We start from the raw sequence: 17,278 nt of genomic DNA on the forward strand, positions 1-17,278 counted from the left end.
AGAAAGAGGAGCTCGACCTTCTCTGACGAATTTTTAAAGATTAGGACAAAACACGTTAATAACGACTCCTGGGCAATTACAATGTGTATTAAAAGCCGTAAAACTATTCAGAACATTTGACTCAATTTAAGCACGTAGGAAACGGGCTCAGTTAATACTATAATACTATAGTATAGTATTATACTATACTATAATAGCGAAACACTATAATACCATACTCTAATACTATAATAGCGAAACACGTGAATGAACTCTGTGTCCACACAAAGGAAGTTGCCTGGGTTATGCTGTGCCAGCCAGAATAGAGTTGGTCCGGTTCAAACGATGCTGTGAAAGAACACCTGATGACAAGAAAAAGTCTGTCCGATAGGATGCTTTTGGTTCCAAGTAGCAGAAGATTTTAAACAGCATGAACCGCAAAGCTCTTTATTTTATCCTGGAACAAGATGCCCAGTTTGGGGATGGTTGCAAGGTTGGTGAACTCAGAAGCTTGGCAAGGAGCGGCCGTGCTGGTTCGGACGACCTTTCTTTGCCCTGGCTGAACCTCTCGGGCCTGCTCCCTCACCTCTTACACCCGCAAAATGGGTGCCCTGGGTTCAAATACCTCCAGCTGTGAAAGGGAGAAATTTCTTTTTGCAGGGCATTTTTTAAAAAATTTTTTTAATGTTTATTTATTTTTGAAAGAGGGAGAGAGAGAATGAGAAACACAGCGTGAGTAGGGGAGGGACAGACAGAGAGGGAGACACAGAATCCGAAGTAGGCTCCGGGCTCTGAGCTGTCAGCACAGAGCCTGATGCAGGGCTCAAACTCATGAACTGTGAGATCATGACCTGAGCCGAAGTGGAACGCCTAACCGACTGAGCCACCCAGTCTCCCCTGTTTTGTTTTGTTTTTTAATTTTTTTTTTTAATTTTTTTTTTCAACGTTTATTTATTTTTGGGACAGAGAGAGACAGAGCATGAACGGGGGAGGGGCAGAGAGAGAAAGGGAGACACAGAGTTGGAAACAGGCTCCAGGCTCTGAGCCATCAGCCCAGAGCCTGACGCGGGGCTCGAACTCACGGACCGCGAGATCGTGACCTGGCTGAAGTCGGACGCTTAACCGACTGCGCCACCCAGGCGCCCTTAATTTTTTTTTTAACGTTTATTTATTTTTGAGACAGAGACAGAACATGAACGGGGGAGGGGCAGAGAGAGAGGGAGACCCAGAATCTGAAGCAGGCTCCAGGCTCTGAGCCGTCAGCCCAGAGCCCGACGCAGGGCTCGAACTCATGGACCGCGAGATCGTGACCTGAGCTGAAGTCAGACGCTTAACCGACTGAGCCACCCAGGCGCCCCCCGCCCTCCGTTTTTTGTTTTTAAGAACGTTTTCTAGGAGCTCCCCAAAGATTTCCCTCATGTCTCTTTGGCCAAAATAATGTCACACTTATTCCCAAGCCAATCACTGACAAGACCAGGGGAATGATCAAGAGTGGCCTAGACCTATTAAGTTTCATTCCCTCAGGGTGGAGAAGATCCCAGCCTTCCCTCGGGCACAGGGCTGCCCAATATCTGACCAAAATCGGGGCTGGCTGGCAAAGCAGAAAGGAGAGAAATGGCTATTAGCTAGGCTAACAGCAGGTAACACAAACAGTGAATGTGATAGAGTTCCATTTTTAGAAATAAAAGTGAATATAGATAGGCCCAGAAAAAGAGAAATGCTATCCATTTTTAAATGTTATCATCTCCAGTTGGTGTGATTACAGAGAATATTTGTTTTTCTTATGTCTGCTTTTCCTTTTGTCCCCTAAATTTTCTGTGATGAAGACGTAAGGCACTTGAGCAACACCAAAAACCCTCCAGAAATGTTCTTGTAAAGTATTTACAGCCGTCACCAGGGCTTTTTGAAAAGTAAATACGAAGAGCAGTTATGTAAGATCAAACCCAGGGCATTCAGTTGAGGTTGGGCTCTGTCTGGTGCCTGGGACCTCTTGCACCCACGGGCATCTCTAGGACCCTGAGGCCCCGCAGAGATGTCAGCAGGTCTACTTGAGGGGGCGCCCCCTGCTGGCTGGAAGACTGTCACCAACCAGTTCTCTTCACCAGCACAGACCAGATTCTTTTTTTTTTTTTTTTTTTTAATCTTTATTTATTTTTGAGAAAGAGAGAGAAATACAGCAAGAGGGAGACACAGAATCCTAAGCAGGATCCCGGCTTCCAGCTGTCAGCACAGAGCCCTACACGGAACTCGAACTCACAAACTGCCAGATCATGACCTGAGCCGGAGTCGGATGCTTAACCAACTGAGCCACCCAGGCACCCTGCACAGACCAGATTCTAAGCCAGTCCTCAGAGCCTGCGGGGCAGAGGAGTTACTGTAGACCAGGTTAGAGCTCGGGGTTACCCAGGGACCCCTGTCCCCGCCACAGCAGGAAGACAGGACCGGAAGTTTGGAAATGGAATGCATGAAAAAGAAGACGAAAAAGCAGCGAGGTCACTCTCTGCCCCCCGAGCACACTTCCAGTGACTTTGCACGTAAGCACATGCGTGTTCTGGCCATGTCAGACTGGAATCGTATCCCGGTATATCCTAAGCTTCACCAGTGGTCACTTCTCAGTCCAGACCTGGGACTCCAAGGATTGAAGGAGACCAAGAATGACCAAAGTTGGCCAATACTGAGAAAAGGCATTCAACAGCCAAGGCGTCCCATGACATTCTACATTGAGTCACCAAACCTCTGAGCCTGTCTCTCAAACCCAGCCCAAACTGGCAAAACTGAGGGAGTTAACAGTGGTGGCCCCAGGGGCAACCAAAGACACCAGCTCTGGAGTAACTCAGACCTCCGCTCCTGTCAGACTCTACCACCTCCTAGTTGTGCAAATTTGGAGCAGCTCCTTCACCTCCCTGTGCCTGTTTCTTCACCTGTAAAATGGGGATGGGGCGCTTAAGGCATTAAATGAGCTAGCTCATGCAAGGTGCGGCAAACCTCAGCTCTGCGTAAGCCAGTGAGGACGCCGGAAGGGTAGCAGTTGCCTGCCGTTCACCTCTTCCAGCTGCAAGGAATCCCCTCCCGCCTCCTCACCTTGGGCCCTGAGCACAGAGATTAATCAAGTGCTCTGGGGCCCGGGACTCGGGGGCTGTCAGATTCACTTTTCTGAATCGAGGTTTTGATGGACGAAGATCCCAGGGGCTTGCTCTTGCCGAAAAGGAAATGGTTCTCTGAAAATTATACCCAGCTACCTTTACCTGCTCGCAGCCGGACCACCTGAGGCTGGGGAAGTGAGCTCTGGCTGTGGGGAAAAACAAATCGGGTGGAAAGGAGAACGTAGGTTTAAGGGCAAGTCCTTCTGGAAGGATTATGTGGGCGGTGGGAGGGATAAAACCAGAGAAGGAAGAAACAGAAAGCAGCTAGGTCTAGATAGTGGAGTGAATCCTCTCTCTGGGAGAAGCTATAACTTGGATTCCTTTCCTTCAGAAACGTTGATTTCTTGGCTGTGCCCCATGTGAGGGGTTAGCCCAGCTCGGGGAACGGTGCACGGGAGCTTGGGGTGAGGTGGATAATAAGTTCTCTGCGGTGAAATTTCTGGACCGCCCAAGTGCTTCCTTCATTCCACATAAAACCTCTGAGTCCTGCAGTAGACGCACAGGAATCTCTCTCCACCGAATTCTGGTTCAACAGCTCTTGAAACTGTCCCGATTGGGGATTGGCGGGGTGTGGGGGGGGAGATGTGGAGCATGTGAAGATGAGAACTCTCAAGGTCGTGTTTACTTACCTGCATTGCATCAACTAAAATTGGGTCCCCCCCCCCACCAGAGCTCGCCAAGCTGTTACGAAATACTCCGTGTGACAAAATGTGGCCAATGTGTCAGAGCCTTGTACTTGACCCCTTTTCAACCTGAAGTATTTTGATGTGTTTCCGGATTTCACTCCTCAGGAAGAGCCACCTCCTAACCTGTCACCTGCTTCCCCTGGCTTGTGCCTCCACGTGTTTAAACAATCTGCTACCACCGAATTTCCTGAGTCATCAAGCTAAGGCATGATCTGATCTCCTACTCTGCAAGGTGAAGATTTAGCCCTTGGCTAATTCCCGCTCACCCCTGGCCCACCTCTATGTGGCAGTTAGTTTAAATTTTCTGATTAAATGGAGAACGGAAAAAAAAAAAAATTCTTACGGGCATGTTAATATTCTTCCTGTGGAGTCAAATAATATGATTTTATTTCCTTGCCGTTTGCAAAATTTTCTCGTTCTTGGAGTTAATAATTACCTTATATTTTAAAATTTCCTTTGTTTTTTGGTTTTTGGGTTTTTTTAATTTTTTTTTTTAAATGTTTACTTATTTGGGGGAGAGAGGGACAGAACATGAACAGGGGAGGGGCAGAAAGAGAGGGAGACACAGAATCTGAAGCAGGTTCCAAATTCTGAGCTGTCAGCACAGAGCCCATTGTGAGGCTCAAACTCCCAAACCACGAGGTCATAACCTGAGCTGAAGTCCGACGCTTAACTGACTGAGCCACCCAGGCGCCCTTAAATTTCCTTTGTTATCCAGGTACTGTTGTTAATTCTTAAACTTGCCAACAGAATGTACTTTCCCACCAGCCCTATTTTCCACATACATCAGGTTTCCTTCCAGTTAAATAGTGTTCCTGGCTAGGTTCCCCTGGAGCCCTATCTTCCTGCTCCAGGCCAGCCAGAGTCTCCCTTGGCTCTGCCCAGACATCAAACTGGGACTGCCCTTCTCACGAAGTCCTTCTATCTTGAGTTGGGGTCCCCTGTTTCCTAACGCAGTCATTTTGGTAGAGTACTTTCAGAGAAGGGATACAGAAGATGTAGAAGTTTTGTGAAAATGACTGTATTCTATCTTCACACTTGGTTGCTAGTTTGGCTGGGTATAGACTTTTCCTTCAGAATGCTGAAGGCATTGCTCCTTTGACATATGGCTTCCCATGTTCACGTTTGGAAAGTCTCATGCTACTCTGATTTCCAATTTTGATCTATTTCTAGGGATGTTCTCTTGATCCCTCTGAAGGGGAAGAATATATTGAGCATTTGTCATACATTAGACACTGTGTTAGAAGCTTTACATACTCTCGCCTTGCTTAGTCCTCACCAAAAATAAACAAACCTGAGATAGAAATTACTTTTTCTCCTCTCACATAGGGTAACTGAGACTCAGAGAAAGTAAGTGTATTGCCCAACACATGGGGCCTGTCATTACAGGGTATACTATAATGAGGACTGCAGAATCTCAAAAAAAGTTTCTCCTGTCACGCATCCTCCATGATTGTTGGTGAGCTCTGCCTGTCACAGTCACTCACGGACCCCATTTCCGGAAGCTCTGACTACACACATGCTTCCCTAATTGATGCAGCAGCAGGAAGGGAATGTGGCAAATCTCATAATGGTTCTTATAGTTTGTGCCTGGAAGTAACACGTTTCATTGGCCAAAGCCTGTCACATGCTATACTGTATGTTCAAAGGCTGTGAGAGTATTTCCAGAAGAGAATTCTTTCCTGGCAATTTTTTCCGAAATGCTTCCCCCCCGCCCCAATTCCAAAGTCCCGGTAACATTTAGCCAAGAAATTGGGAAAACAGGAAAAAGCTGTGATTCTCCTGTAAGAATTAAAATATAAGAATCAACCTAGAGATGTTACTGGTCCAAAGGACTCACTCGTGGCAAGGTGAAAGCAAGACCAAGAAATGCTAATGTGTGGAATCAGAGGTTAAGGGTAACTTTTCCAGGAACCAAGGCCAGGAGCACCCCAGAAGCCAAGAGCATCTCATGAGTCAGTCTTTCTAGCTGCTATTGCTGTGGTATAAGTGAATCTTCATGGCTCTGTCTGCTACGTGAGCCATTCTTACACATAAAATAAATATCAGTAAGTTTGTGTGCATAGTATACTTCACATGAGTCCTATGAGTTATGTTCTAAGAAATCAGTTTTGGAAACAAAATATATCCTTAAATTGGCAATTTCAACACATGATTCTACTTAGTGCTGTTAACTTTGGTAGGAGATCCGAATGTTATGTTGTTGGAATACAACCCAGCAACACGCACTGGTGTTTTCCAGTGTTTGAATATTCCCTCCAGGCACAGGTCTTCGTAAACACTTAAATGGAAGAAATGCAAAGAGCAGATGATGTGAATATTGTGGAAAACTCTGACAGGAAATCAGAAACTGAACAAAAATCTGCGTTAGTAAAGCAGTATCTATTTCAACAGCAAAATCAAAACCAGGGCAAGAAGATAAGAAAAAATAAATATTTTTAATTTTCATCATTAAAAAAGGAAATAAACTTATATGAAGAAGTAGGTACTCTAGAACTTGACTCAAAAGTACTTTTGGATGCACTCCTAACGGTTAAACAAATGTGAAGGCCAAAAAGGAAATTGGTCAGGCAATTAATGCCTGTGTCTTCTAAATTTTCCTTTTAATAGTCATACTTTACAGAATTATATGTTGCGTTGTATTCAATTTTTATAGCAATTTTCATTTGACATTTATCGTGTGTATTTTTCCCTTCTTTTAATATGTTCTATTGTCAAATTTCTGTATAAGGAAAAGACTGTTTTTGCTTGTTATTGAAATACCCAATCTTATCACAAGAAATCAATTCATAATAATAAACCATGCATTTATTATATAATTTTTTAGTGAAAACTTCCAGCAGCATGATTCTATTAAAAAAATTGATCCAGTGGTTATTATGGCTGCACATTATTATTTAAACAAGTAAATAGTGTCACGAAAAATAGAGAATAATTTATGATTTCAGAATTCTTGGGAATTCTGATTTCTTATTCCCAAATCCCAAAGACTGATGCCTCTCAGGACTCTGGAAGTATTAAGCAGTGGAAGATAGAATCTGTCGAGAGCCTGAGATTACCATAGTCAGAAATTTTTGGTGGGGCGCCTGGGTGGCTCAGTCGGTTAAGTGTCCGACTTTGGTTCAGGTCATGATCCCGTGGTCCATGAGTTCGAGCCCCACGTCGGGCTCTGTGCTGACAGCTCGGACCCTGGAGCCTGCTTCGGATTCTGTGTGTCCCTCTCTCTCTTCCCCTCCCCCACTAATGCTCTGTCTCTCTCTTTGTCAAAAATAAACATTAAAAAAAAATTTTTTTTTAAATTTGGTGACTAGTACTAAGTTTCATTTAAATGGTAGGCTGGAACCCAAATCTTTCTTATTCCAGAACTCATGTTTTGTCCTCTACCTGAAACTTCCTCTATTGTCACTGTGTACTAGTATTCATTCATTCATTCATTCATTCATCCAACAAGAACTTATTGGACCTCATGTATGCAGGAATCATACGGGTCTAGCCCGGAGATATATCAGTCAGTATTTGTTGACTGCCCGATTACCAGTCCCTAAAAAGTGCTCTAGCAAGAAACATTGGTTCTGAAGGAATGAGACATAGGATAGCCCCCCTTTTGACGGGGAATAGAAGGTAAAGTCAAGAGAAGGACAGGGCAGTTGGAATGGAATGTTTGGTAGATGGCTGTTGGAGTCTCCTCTTTGCTCTGTGCGTTCTCACGAGCGCAAGGGAGGAAAGGAGGAAAGTCCTAGAGATGGTGGGCTTCTGAAAGAAAGATGAGAGGTCTTCAGGACAACATAGCACAGTGAGTAGGAGTGCCGACTTTGGCATCTCACAGTCCCGAATTCAGATCCTACGTCTGTGGTCTTGTCAAATCGCTGAAGTGCTCAGAGCTCTGGTTTTCTCATTGGAAAATAGGAACAACAGTTCCTAACCTCAAAGCGTATCATGTGAGTTAAATATATTTACTTACAACACATCAGACTCTTGGTACAGCATTTGGAACATAGCAAATGCTCAGTGAGAGCTATTCATCATATTTGATTATCATTTTGCCTGATCCTCAATAGTCTTGAGAATTTTCAAATATTTATGAGTAATGTGCCATACAAAGCTTTAGAAATTTCCTCAATGAATCAAGAGTTCTTGCCTAAGGGGAGACTATTTAAAATGCAGCCTGACTTTCTAGAGGGAGAAAAAAAAAAAAAAAAGACCTGAGCTTTCATATTTCCTTTTCCATTCAGTGGTGGGAAAGGTTTTTCTTAGCTTGTTTGTCCTGAAACCATGGATACCGCATAAAAATAAAAGAACGTGACTGCCCTGGGATTTGAGATGCATGTGGTAGTCAGAAAGCATAAATAAATATATCTGATATGTTTCCAATATCTTTTCTTCTAAGGTAAATGTGGAACCCATCTCTCCTCAAGCCTTTTGCGGGGTCATGGCACGCCCTCTGGTGGCCCATCTCTTTCAATGGCTTTACCTGCCCGGATGAGCAATCTTTCAGAAGCCGTCTCCTGGTGAGTACTTCTCTTTTCAACTGAAAAGGAGGATCCACATGGTAGGGGCCACTTTCTACAGTCAGAATCCTAGAAATGGTCAAGTCAGCGCTGTTTCCATGGTTTTCTAAGGGAAGATTGCCTTGTGGGTGGACACTCATGAGTTGTATATGTTTTTTCAAGAACACATTCCATATATATGTCACCTTGTGCCTGTCTTGATCTGTCTGGCCAGAGTCGAGGCTAGTAAGAGGTGGCACCACGATGACAAATCCCCCTGGTGAACTGGGCCAATTCTAGGCTGGGGGGGGCCTCATATGCCATGGCGGGGAGTTAAGACATATCACTTTAACCAAGTGATCCTTACTGCAGTGGGGAGCTACCCAAAGGTTTAAGGGGAAAGAAAGGGGCATGATCATGATCAAATTTCTATGGCAGAAAGGTCACTCTGGCTAAAGTGAGAAGAACAGATTGTAGGTCACAAGATCTTGAAGGCCCATGGACAGTCAGGAAGAAATGGCAGAAGAGCAGGTGTGGGATGATGGTAGCCTGGCCCAGGTGGTACAACAGGAGACAAGAGGCTGAATTCCTGACGATGTTTGGAAGGTATCGTCATGTGAACCTTGGCTGTCAACTAGATGTGGACAGTAAGGAAGAATCAAGGGTAGAGAATGCTGCTCAGATTTTTGGCTGGGACAACTGGGTAGATGGTGGCGGTATTTAATGACATTAGAACTCTGGAGGAGGCCCAGGTTGGAGGGGGTGACCCCCTCAGAGGAGTTCAGGTTAGGACGTGTTCATGTAGAACACGTGGAATCTCCAGGACGGGAATGCCAGGTCGTCTGCTCATCTGACTCTCGACCCGAGGCCCTTTCCACTGTGTATGGCCACCCCGTCCTCCAGACATAGATCATTCTATGGAATGGTGGGGAGAAGGTGCTGTCAGGGACTTTAAGTCCCACCGGCCCAAATGATTCGCCTTAAGTATCTCTTTTGGTCTTAGGGAAGGAATAGTGGAGAAGTGCACAGAGAAAACCTCAACGTGACAATCTTCCTTTTATCAATAGCACCTCCCTGCCATAGCAATACTGTAATTGATTCAGGAAAGGGCCATCAAGAGATGCTAAAGCCAGTTTGTTTGTAAACCAATTATCTACACGGTCTAAAAGTATCTCTCTACAGATTTATTAAGACAAAGGGAAAAAAGTTACCCTAAGAGTGAAGAAATGTGGTAGCACCACCAAATGTCCGTTCATTGATTATTTATCAATTATAAAGAGGGAAAGAATCCTCTAAAGTAGAGAACTCACGGGGTGCCTGGGTGGCTCAGTTGGTTAAGCGTCCAACTTCAGCTCAGGTCATAATCTCACAGTTTGTGAGTTCGAGCCCCACGTCAGACTCTGTGCTGACCGCTCGGAGCCTGGAGCCTGCTTCGGATTCTGCGTCTCCCTCTCTCTCTGCTCTTCCCCTGCTCGTGCTCTGTCTCTCTCTCTCCTTCAAAAATAAACATTAAAAAATGTTTAAACAAAATAGAGAACTCACTTTGACCCCATGACTGACAGTTAACCATGGACAGACTGACAGCAGGTGCTTCCTAACATGATGTCCTGAGAAGGACATACCATGTGCAGAATTTAAACTCATTCAAGGGACAGGCCACACAAACCCACCTCAAAGGACATGCCAGAAAACCACAGGCCTGTACTCTTCAAGAATATCATATGATAAGGGGCGCCTGGGTGGCTCAGTCGGTTGGGCGGCCGACTTCGGCTCGGGTCATGATCTTGCGGTCTGTGAGTTTGAGCCCCGCATCGGGCTCTGTGCTGACAGCTCAGAGCCTGGAGCCTGTTTCGGATTCTGTGTCTCCCTCTCTCTGACCCTCCTCTGTTCATGCTCTGTCTCCCCCTGTCTCAAAAATGGATAAAACGTTAAAAAAAATTAAAAAAAAAAAAAAGAATATCATACGATAAGAGACAAAGGTCGAGGAACTTCTCTGGAATAACAGAGACCAAAGAAACATGACAGTGAAGTATCCATATGGAATCCTAGATTAGGAAAGCATGTTATAAAGGAAAATATCGGAGAGACTGGGAAAAATTGAAAACGATCATGTTCATCAATAGTGTCCTATCAACGTTAAATGTCCTAACTTCGATCACGATACCGTGCCCTTGTTCTTAGGAGCCACTTGCCCGTAGGTTTACCCATACGGGAAGGGTCAGGGTGTCCGCAGTTTACCCCAAACATTTCCTGTCCTTGTCTTTGCAGGCTACTGTAACAAAAGAGCACAGACAGAGTGAAAGGTACACAACAGAAATTTCTTTCTCATAGTTCTGGAGGGTGGAAACCCAAGATCATTGTGCAGCGTGACTGGGTGAGGGTCTGCGACCTCTCCTTATACCCGGACACGGGGAAGGGTTGGGGAGCACCGTGGGGGTCTCTTTCAGAAAGGGACCACTCCTCAGGAGCGCTCTGTCTTCGTCGCGTAATACTTCCCAAAGGCCTCACCTCCTCATAACATCCCGTTGGAGGTCAGCATTTCGACATAGGAATGGAGGGTCAGGGCACAAACATTCAGCCGCTGGCAGGTCCTGACAATAATATGAATACGTACGTATGTGTATGGAGAGATAAAGCAAGAATGGTAAAATATTACTACCTGACGACTGTGAATAAGAGTATAATGTTCCATGTACTCGTTTTGCAGTGTCTCTGGGGCTTGTTATTATTTTTACTCCAGATAAAAGGAAAAGACCTACCTCTGCCCAACCCATCCACAAATAGAAGAGATTCTGAGCACAGGAATGTAACCGGTGGCTCTCGTTTAAAGTCAAATACAACAGTATTATCTTTTATAGCCACTAAATTCCATCTTGATGAAAAGTCAAAATAGGAAACAGGTGAAGGAGTAATTTCCTGCTTCGCCAGGCTCTTAAGAATGTACAGTATTTGCTGTCCATTTAGAACCTGCCGGGTTTAGAGAGGAATTTGTTTTCTTTTCAGCGGAGGCACCTCAGATGAAAGCTGCTGAGGTCCAAAGAGCAGCGAGCTGGGCTGCTGGCAGGCGTTCCTGGGTCCGTGGGCGCCCCGGGAACCAGGCTGGGGCGGGGGCATCCGCACCCGGCCGTTCCTGCAGGGGGAGGTGGGGACCCTGCGGACACTCCTGTTCCCGGGGGCTCTTTCTGGCTCGTTCTCACTGCCCAGGTGAGCTGGCGGGGAAGTCCGGGAATCAGAGTGCTGAAAGGGATCTTGGAAGGCACCTTAACTCTCTCTCCTGCCCAGCTGTGGATTTGATCTCCCCTTCGGGGTCCCTGCCACGTGGTCGGCCAACCTTGGCCGGATCGTAGGCAGTGGCTAAGAACCCCCCAGCCGGCCCCTCCGTTTTCAAGCAGCTGAAGTCACTTGAACATCCTTTCTCATAAGAACAAGTACCGGAGTGAAATGTCTACTTCGATTTTCCGAGGCCCCTGGTAAAACATTTCTAAGGAAAAAAACATCAGAACAGGTTAACTCACGTTGACTTACGGTCCATAAGTTAAGTCTTACAGGACTGTTTCAGATCCTTCAGCGAGGCTTCTCTGGTTAACATCTTTCAGAAGTAACATAAAATTACGGATCGGGGTGCTTCTTCATCACCTCCTGAGACATGCTCATTTTATGACTATATTTAAAAAAATTTTTTTTCATGTTTACTTATTTTTGAGAGAGAGAGAGAGCACGCGTGAGCAAGCAGGGGAGGGGCAGAGACAGACGCACACACAGAATCCGACACAGGCTCCAGGCTCTGAGCTGACAGCACAGAGCCCGGTGAGGGTTTCGAACCCACGAACCGTGAGATCGTGACCTGAGCTGAAGTCGGAGGCTTAACTGCCTGAGCAACCCAGGCACCCCATATTTTTTAATAAAACAAAAATAGGCAAAATAGAATGATACGTATACATGTAGTATGCTTATGTATACGTGCAGAGAGCACGTTTGAGTGTGCAGAGGTGGGGATGTGGGGGGGTAAGGCATCCTGAGGAATGGGTGTGGGCGAGGGAAGGGGGGACGGGAGGAAAGAGGAAGGCTTTTACTCTCCACCTTACATGTTTTGTCATGGTCTGAATATTTTTTTAGAAGAGCGTGTGCTATTTTTATCATTAAAACGTGTCTCTCAAAAACATTTAAAAAACAACAGAAACGAGAAATCACTTAAATCGAGCTGAAATCCTGTGGCCCAGCGTTTCCATTTTGTACTACACTGTGGGCAACACAGAATAAGCCTGTTCCTTCTTGCACACAGCAGCAAATCAGGTCCGTGAGGCCACCCCCCGTGAGGCCCTCTGTTTCTCTTCTCCAAGCTGCGTGTTCCGATCTCCCTCAGCTGCCGTTCAGTTGGCAAGGTCTCAGGTCTCCTTGACATTCTGTCCCCCTCCCCTGAGCTAGAGCGGATCAAGGGGGCTCAGAGAGAAATCCATTCAGAAGTTCAAATGGCAGCTGGTTGTCTGTTGAAAATTAGCAAGTCCGTGGTACCCTGTGTTCATGCACGAACTTGGCCTAACGTTGTGGGGTCTCGGGTATTCCATTAAGAGATGCGTCAGTGACACACAAAAGCGAGTCTGCAGGGGCCCTGTTATCAATACCACCAGGAGCTCCGACCGCACTTGTAAAACCTGGCCGACTTACCAACTCGAGCCCAGCAAAGGTGGGCAGCAAAGAACAGCAAAGGTGATGCCTGATATCCGAGTCAGGCTTATCCAGAATAAAGCCTCTGGAGCAGCTTGAAGCCTCTCGTTCCGTGTTCATTTACCATTGGAATGACCATACCTTCTGTCTGCCTGGTTGAGTCCTGGTTTAAGGCCCATTTGTCCTTGCATGACGATTAATAATGTCCCTTTTACTCTTAAAAGTCTTGGCAACTTGAGTGATGAGATATATACGGTCACCCCACTTACCACACATCAGAATAATAATAGTGGAGACATTTTCGTCACGTTCGAAGAGGAATTTCCCCCGGCTTTGGTGATACCCAAAGCACCCGTGAACATTCCATATCCATAGATGCCAAATTTCAGGAAATGAGACAGCCGCTAGTGTGGGTGCTCCTGTCTGAGGTTCCATAACCCCCTTGGAAATGGCAGCCCCCCAATTTCATCCTGGGAAGACCAAAACTAGATTCCGTGAGGTAACTGATTTCAACTGATCATCTTGCCCAGCCCCCTTGGCAACAAGCCTTCACTTGGCACTCCGTCTCTACCTCTCCCACCCAGGAAAATTTATTCCCCCAGGAATCAGGAGCGTTAGCAACCGTACTCACAAGACCGGCATGTCCTATCGGCACATAGCAAAGATGAGAGCACATAACAAAGCGGTCAAGAGTATTGACTCTGTCACTTATGTGGGCAGGTTTCTTAACCACTCTATGCCTCAGTTTCCCCATCTGTAAAGTGAGGTTGACCGTGGTCCCTAGCTCGTACAGCTAACAGGAGATTCGAACGAGTTTGCTGCTTTTTGTTGTTGTTGTGTTTTTTGGTGTTTCAAGTTTTTATTTAAATTCCAGTTAACTTACGGGGTAATATTAGTTTCAGGAGTAGAACTTAGTGATTCAACACTTAAAAAAAATTTTTTTTAACGTTTATTCATTTTTGAGAGACAGAGACAGACCGCGAGTGGGGGAGGGGCAGAGAGAGAGGGAGACACAGAATGTGAAGCAGGTTCCAGGCTCTGAGCTGTCAGCAGAAAGCCCGAAGTGGGGCTCTAACCCATGAACTGTGAGATCATGACCTGAGCCAAAGTCAGACGCCCTTAATCCCCGTCGCCTGTTTTACCCATCCCCCACCCACCTGCCCTCTGGTGACCATCATTTTGTTCTCTATGGTTAAAAGTATGTTTCTTGATTTGTCTCTCTCGTTCTTCCTTTACTTGTCTGTTTCATTTCTTAAATTCTACATATGAGTGAAATCAAATGGTATTTGTCTTTCTCTGACTGGCTTATTTTGCTTAGCATAATACTCTCGAGCTCCATCCACATTGTTGCAAATGACAAGATTTCATTCTTTTTCATGGCTGAATAATATTCCATCGTGTGTGTGTGTGTGTGTGTGTGTGTGTGTGTGTGTGTGTGTGTGAGTGTGTGTGTGTGTGTACACACACTCTACATCTTCTTCCATCTCAATCAATGGACCTTTGGCTTTTTCTATAATTGGGCTATTGTCAATAGTGCTGCTATAAATATCAGGGTGCATGTATGGCTTCAAATGTGTATTTTTGGGTCCTTTGGGTAAATACCTAGCAGTGCAATTGCTGGATCATAAAATAGTCCTACTTTTAACTTTTTGAGGAACCTCCACGCTGTTTTCCAGAGCGGCTGCACCAGCCTGCATTCCCACCAGCAGTGGAAGACGCTTCCCCTTTCTCTGCATCCTTGCCAACACCTGTTGTTTCCCGAGTTGCTAATTTTAGCCATTCTGACAGGTGTGAGGTGATACCTCGTTGTAGTTTTGGCTTTTCATTGTTTTAAAACATTGCCTGGCACGTAACCCGCGCTACATAAGCCTTTGGCAAACGGTAAATAGAGTAACTTGACCTTGATTGCATGGCTTCAGACTGGAATGGTCAGAGGGAAAATATAAATAAGACGTGTCTGAGTGGGTCTGCTTGGGCCATTTGAGAATCCATCTGGGCTCCGTTTAGGAAACATAACCAAAGAATAGAGTTTTATCAGCCGAAGCATCCCACCCGCTGCAAACACGGAGGAAGTTGTCCTTTCATAGATTAGTGCTCTGGACACCTGCCTGCCTGCCATTTCCTCCGTGTCAATAAAGGCTAAAATAGACTGACCTCATTAGTGCCGGGAGGACATGAGCAGTTAAATGGTTGCTACAGGAATCCTGTTCAAAGGCACAGTGTCAGAGGAAGAAACAACAGTTAGGCCTCGTTACTGACGTTCCTTCATTTACAGGAAGCCTCAGTGGGTTTATCTGGGGCACACAATTGAAGTTCACCCTCTTTATCATTTTCTCCCGTGAGGTCTCATCAGTGTTTGTGCACCGGGCAGACTGGGCGTTTCAAGGCGCCGGAGTTCTCACTATGCTGAACATGATCAACAACATACAGGTTATGTTCGAACCGGGTCATCTCTGAATCTGCGCTCTCTCTCCCCATTCTCTCGTTTTCCCTCCCCTCAGCTGGACCTCCCCAGCCCCCGCCCCCACCCCCAGGCCCTAGAAGCCAGCCTGGCCCCAACCTCCCTTTTCAAGCCAGTTTTCGAATGCTCGAATGCTCGAATGCTCGGTGGTTAATTTACCCCCTTTCTTTTCCTACCTTCCTTTCCTGCATGAGCTAATTTGGCAAATTTTCCTAGTCATATGGCCATTCTGGGGAGTTTCAAGGGTATTATGAGTCAATTTCATTAATTCCAATCTTAGAGTTGAAGAGCCGACCTTGTTCTTTTTTTTTTCCGTTTTTGTTTTTGTTTTTTTTTTTTTTAGGTACTGAGGAGACCTCTCACTTGGCCTCCGAGATACTACTACTGTCCGTGACTGGTCATAGATTTTGCTTGTTTTCTTCTTTTTAATATATATGTATATATGGTACTTAGATGAAAGAAAATAAAAACAAGGGGAAAAAAAAACCCATTACTTTTGCTCTGAATTTAGAACCAAACTCTAATTCCTCTTCCAGACTGTCATGACCACAAGGAAATGAGGAATATCCTCCCATAAAATGTTTCCCCTCCTGATTTCTTTCAGATGCTTCAAAGCTTGAGGTCTTTCTTTGGCCAAAGTCTGGTTCAAGTCATATATTCTCCGGGTGCCTGAGGCTGGGCAGTGCAGAGGAACAAATAACATTAGACATCTGTGCTAACTAGGACTGCCAGATTTAGCAAAGGATGTTTGAATTTCAGGTACAAACGAACACGTGTTTTAGTATAAGTCTTTGCCATTCAAATTGGTAATATCTGCAATATATGTCTCGTATAGACAGACTTATACCAACACGGATTTCCTGCTCATCTGAAACTCAAATGTAACGGAATGCTACAGTTTGGTTTTGGTTTTGGTATGTTGGCTACCCTACTCCCACCCCACAAGGTCAAAGCCCCTTGTCAGGGGCCCCTGTAAGCATACACAGATTACGCTCATGCTCTGACACACACTTCTTGTCCCCCTTCACCTACCCCCCCCCCGTTAGGGTCTAGATAGTGCAGGGGGTGAAGAGAGGTATTTCTCCGAGGGACTGAAATTCCCCAGGGATGGAGAAGCGTTTGTTAGATCTCTATGACAGTCGTCAGCGGACTGTCACATCAGCATCTGCCGGCGGGGACCAAAGAAGGGGAAGCTGAAGAAAACTCTTCTCCCCCTGTGCTTTTAGGACAGGTTTGAGATTTTAGAGTCCAGATACACTGTACCAGTTGAAATAACAGAAAAAGTGCCAAACGGGATATAAAAGAACTCACCTGATAAATTAGAATGATGTATACAGCCATTATTCACAAATGGAAATGTCTCCTTTTGGAGACAGTTTTGGAGACTGTCTCCTCTCCTGTCCTGTTACAGATGAGAAGAGAGACTCAAAGCAGTTTCCTGTGCGGAATGAGATGGAAGGGGTGTGTGTGTGTCTCTGTGTGTGTACACATGTGTGTAGGGGGAGGGGTAATAGGGGGAGGAGGTAGGAGAGGAGGAGGGAGAAGAGGAGGAGGAGGGGGAGGAGGGAGAGGAGGAGAGCTGAGACAGAACTACCTAAAGTCCAAATACCTGCCCATTGTATTGCTACAAGTTTGTGCGTTTCTATAACTTTTTTCTACAACCTGAAAAATATTACGTAACTAACACAGGTCCCTTGGAGAAATTTCAGAAGTTCATGCAAACACAAAGAAAACTCTCTTCCATAAACCCAAAGCACACATAGTACTACTGTTACCATTTTGGTGGACGAGAGAGAGAGAGAGAGAGAGAGAGAGAGCACATTGATATGGGTGGCCCAGCATTCATTCTGCCTTCTT

The 17,278-nt window shown here is 45.5% G+C and overlaps 1 long non-coding RNA gene across 1 annotated transcript in view; it reads left to right on the top strand.

Annotated features, from left to right (window-relative positions):
* LOC112868677 (uncharacterized) overlaps positions 1 to 17,278 on the top strand; it is a 134,222-nt gene that overhangs the window by 47,841 nt on the left and 69,103 nt on the right. The window contains exon 4 of the long non-coding RNA XR_015243442.1: positions 8,196 to 8,316. This is a non-coding gene — a long non-coding RNA (uncharacterized LOC112868677). The remainder of the gene's footprint in view (positions 1 to 8,195; positions 8,317 to 17,278) is intronic.

Source organism: Puma concolor, chromosome D4 (genome assembly GCF_028749965.1).
Source record: "Puma concolor isolate L17-30 chromosome D4, mPumCon1.1.hap2, whole genome shotgun sequence".
In the NCBI taxonomy this organism is placed as follows: domain Eukaryota; kingdom Metazoa; phylum Chordata; class Mammalia; order Carnivora; family Felidae; genus Puma; species Puma concolor.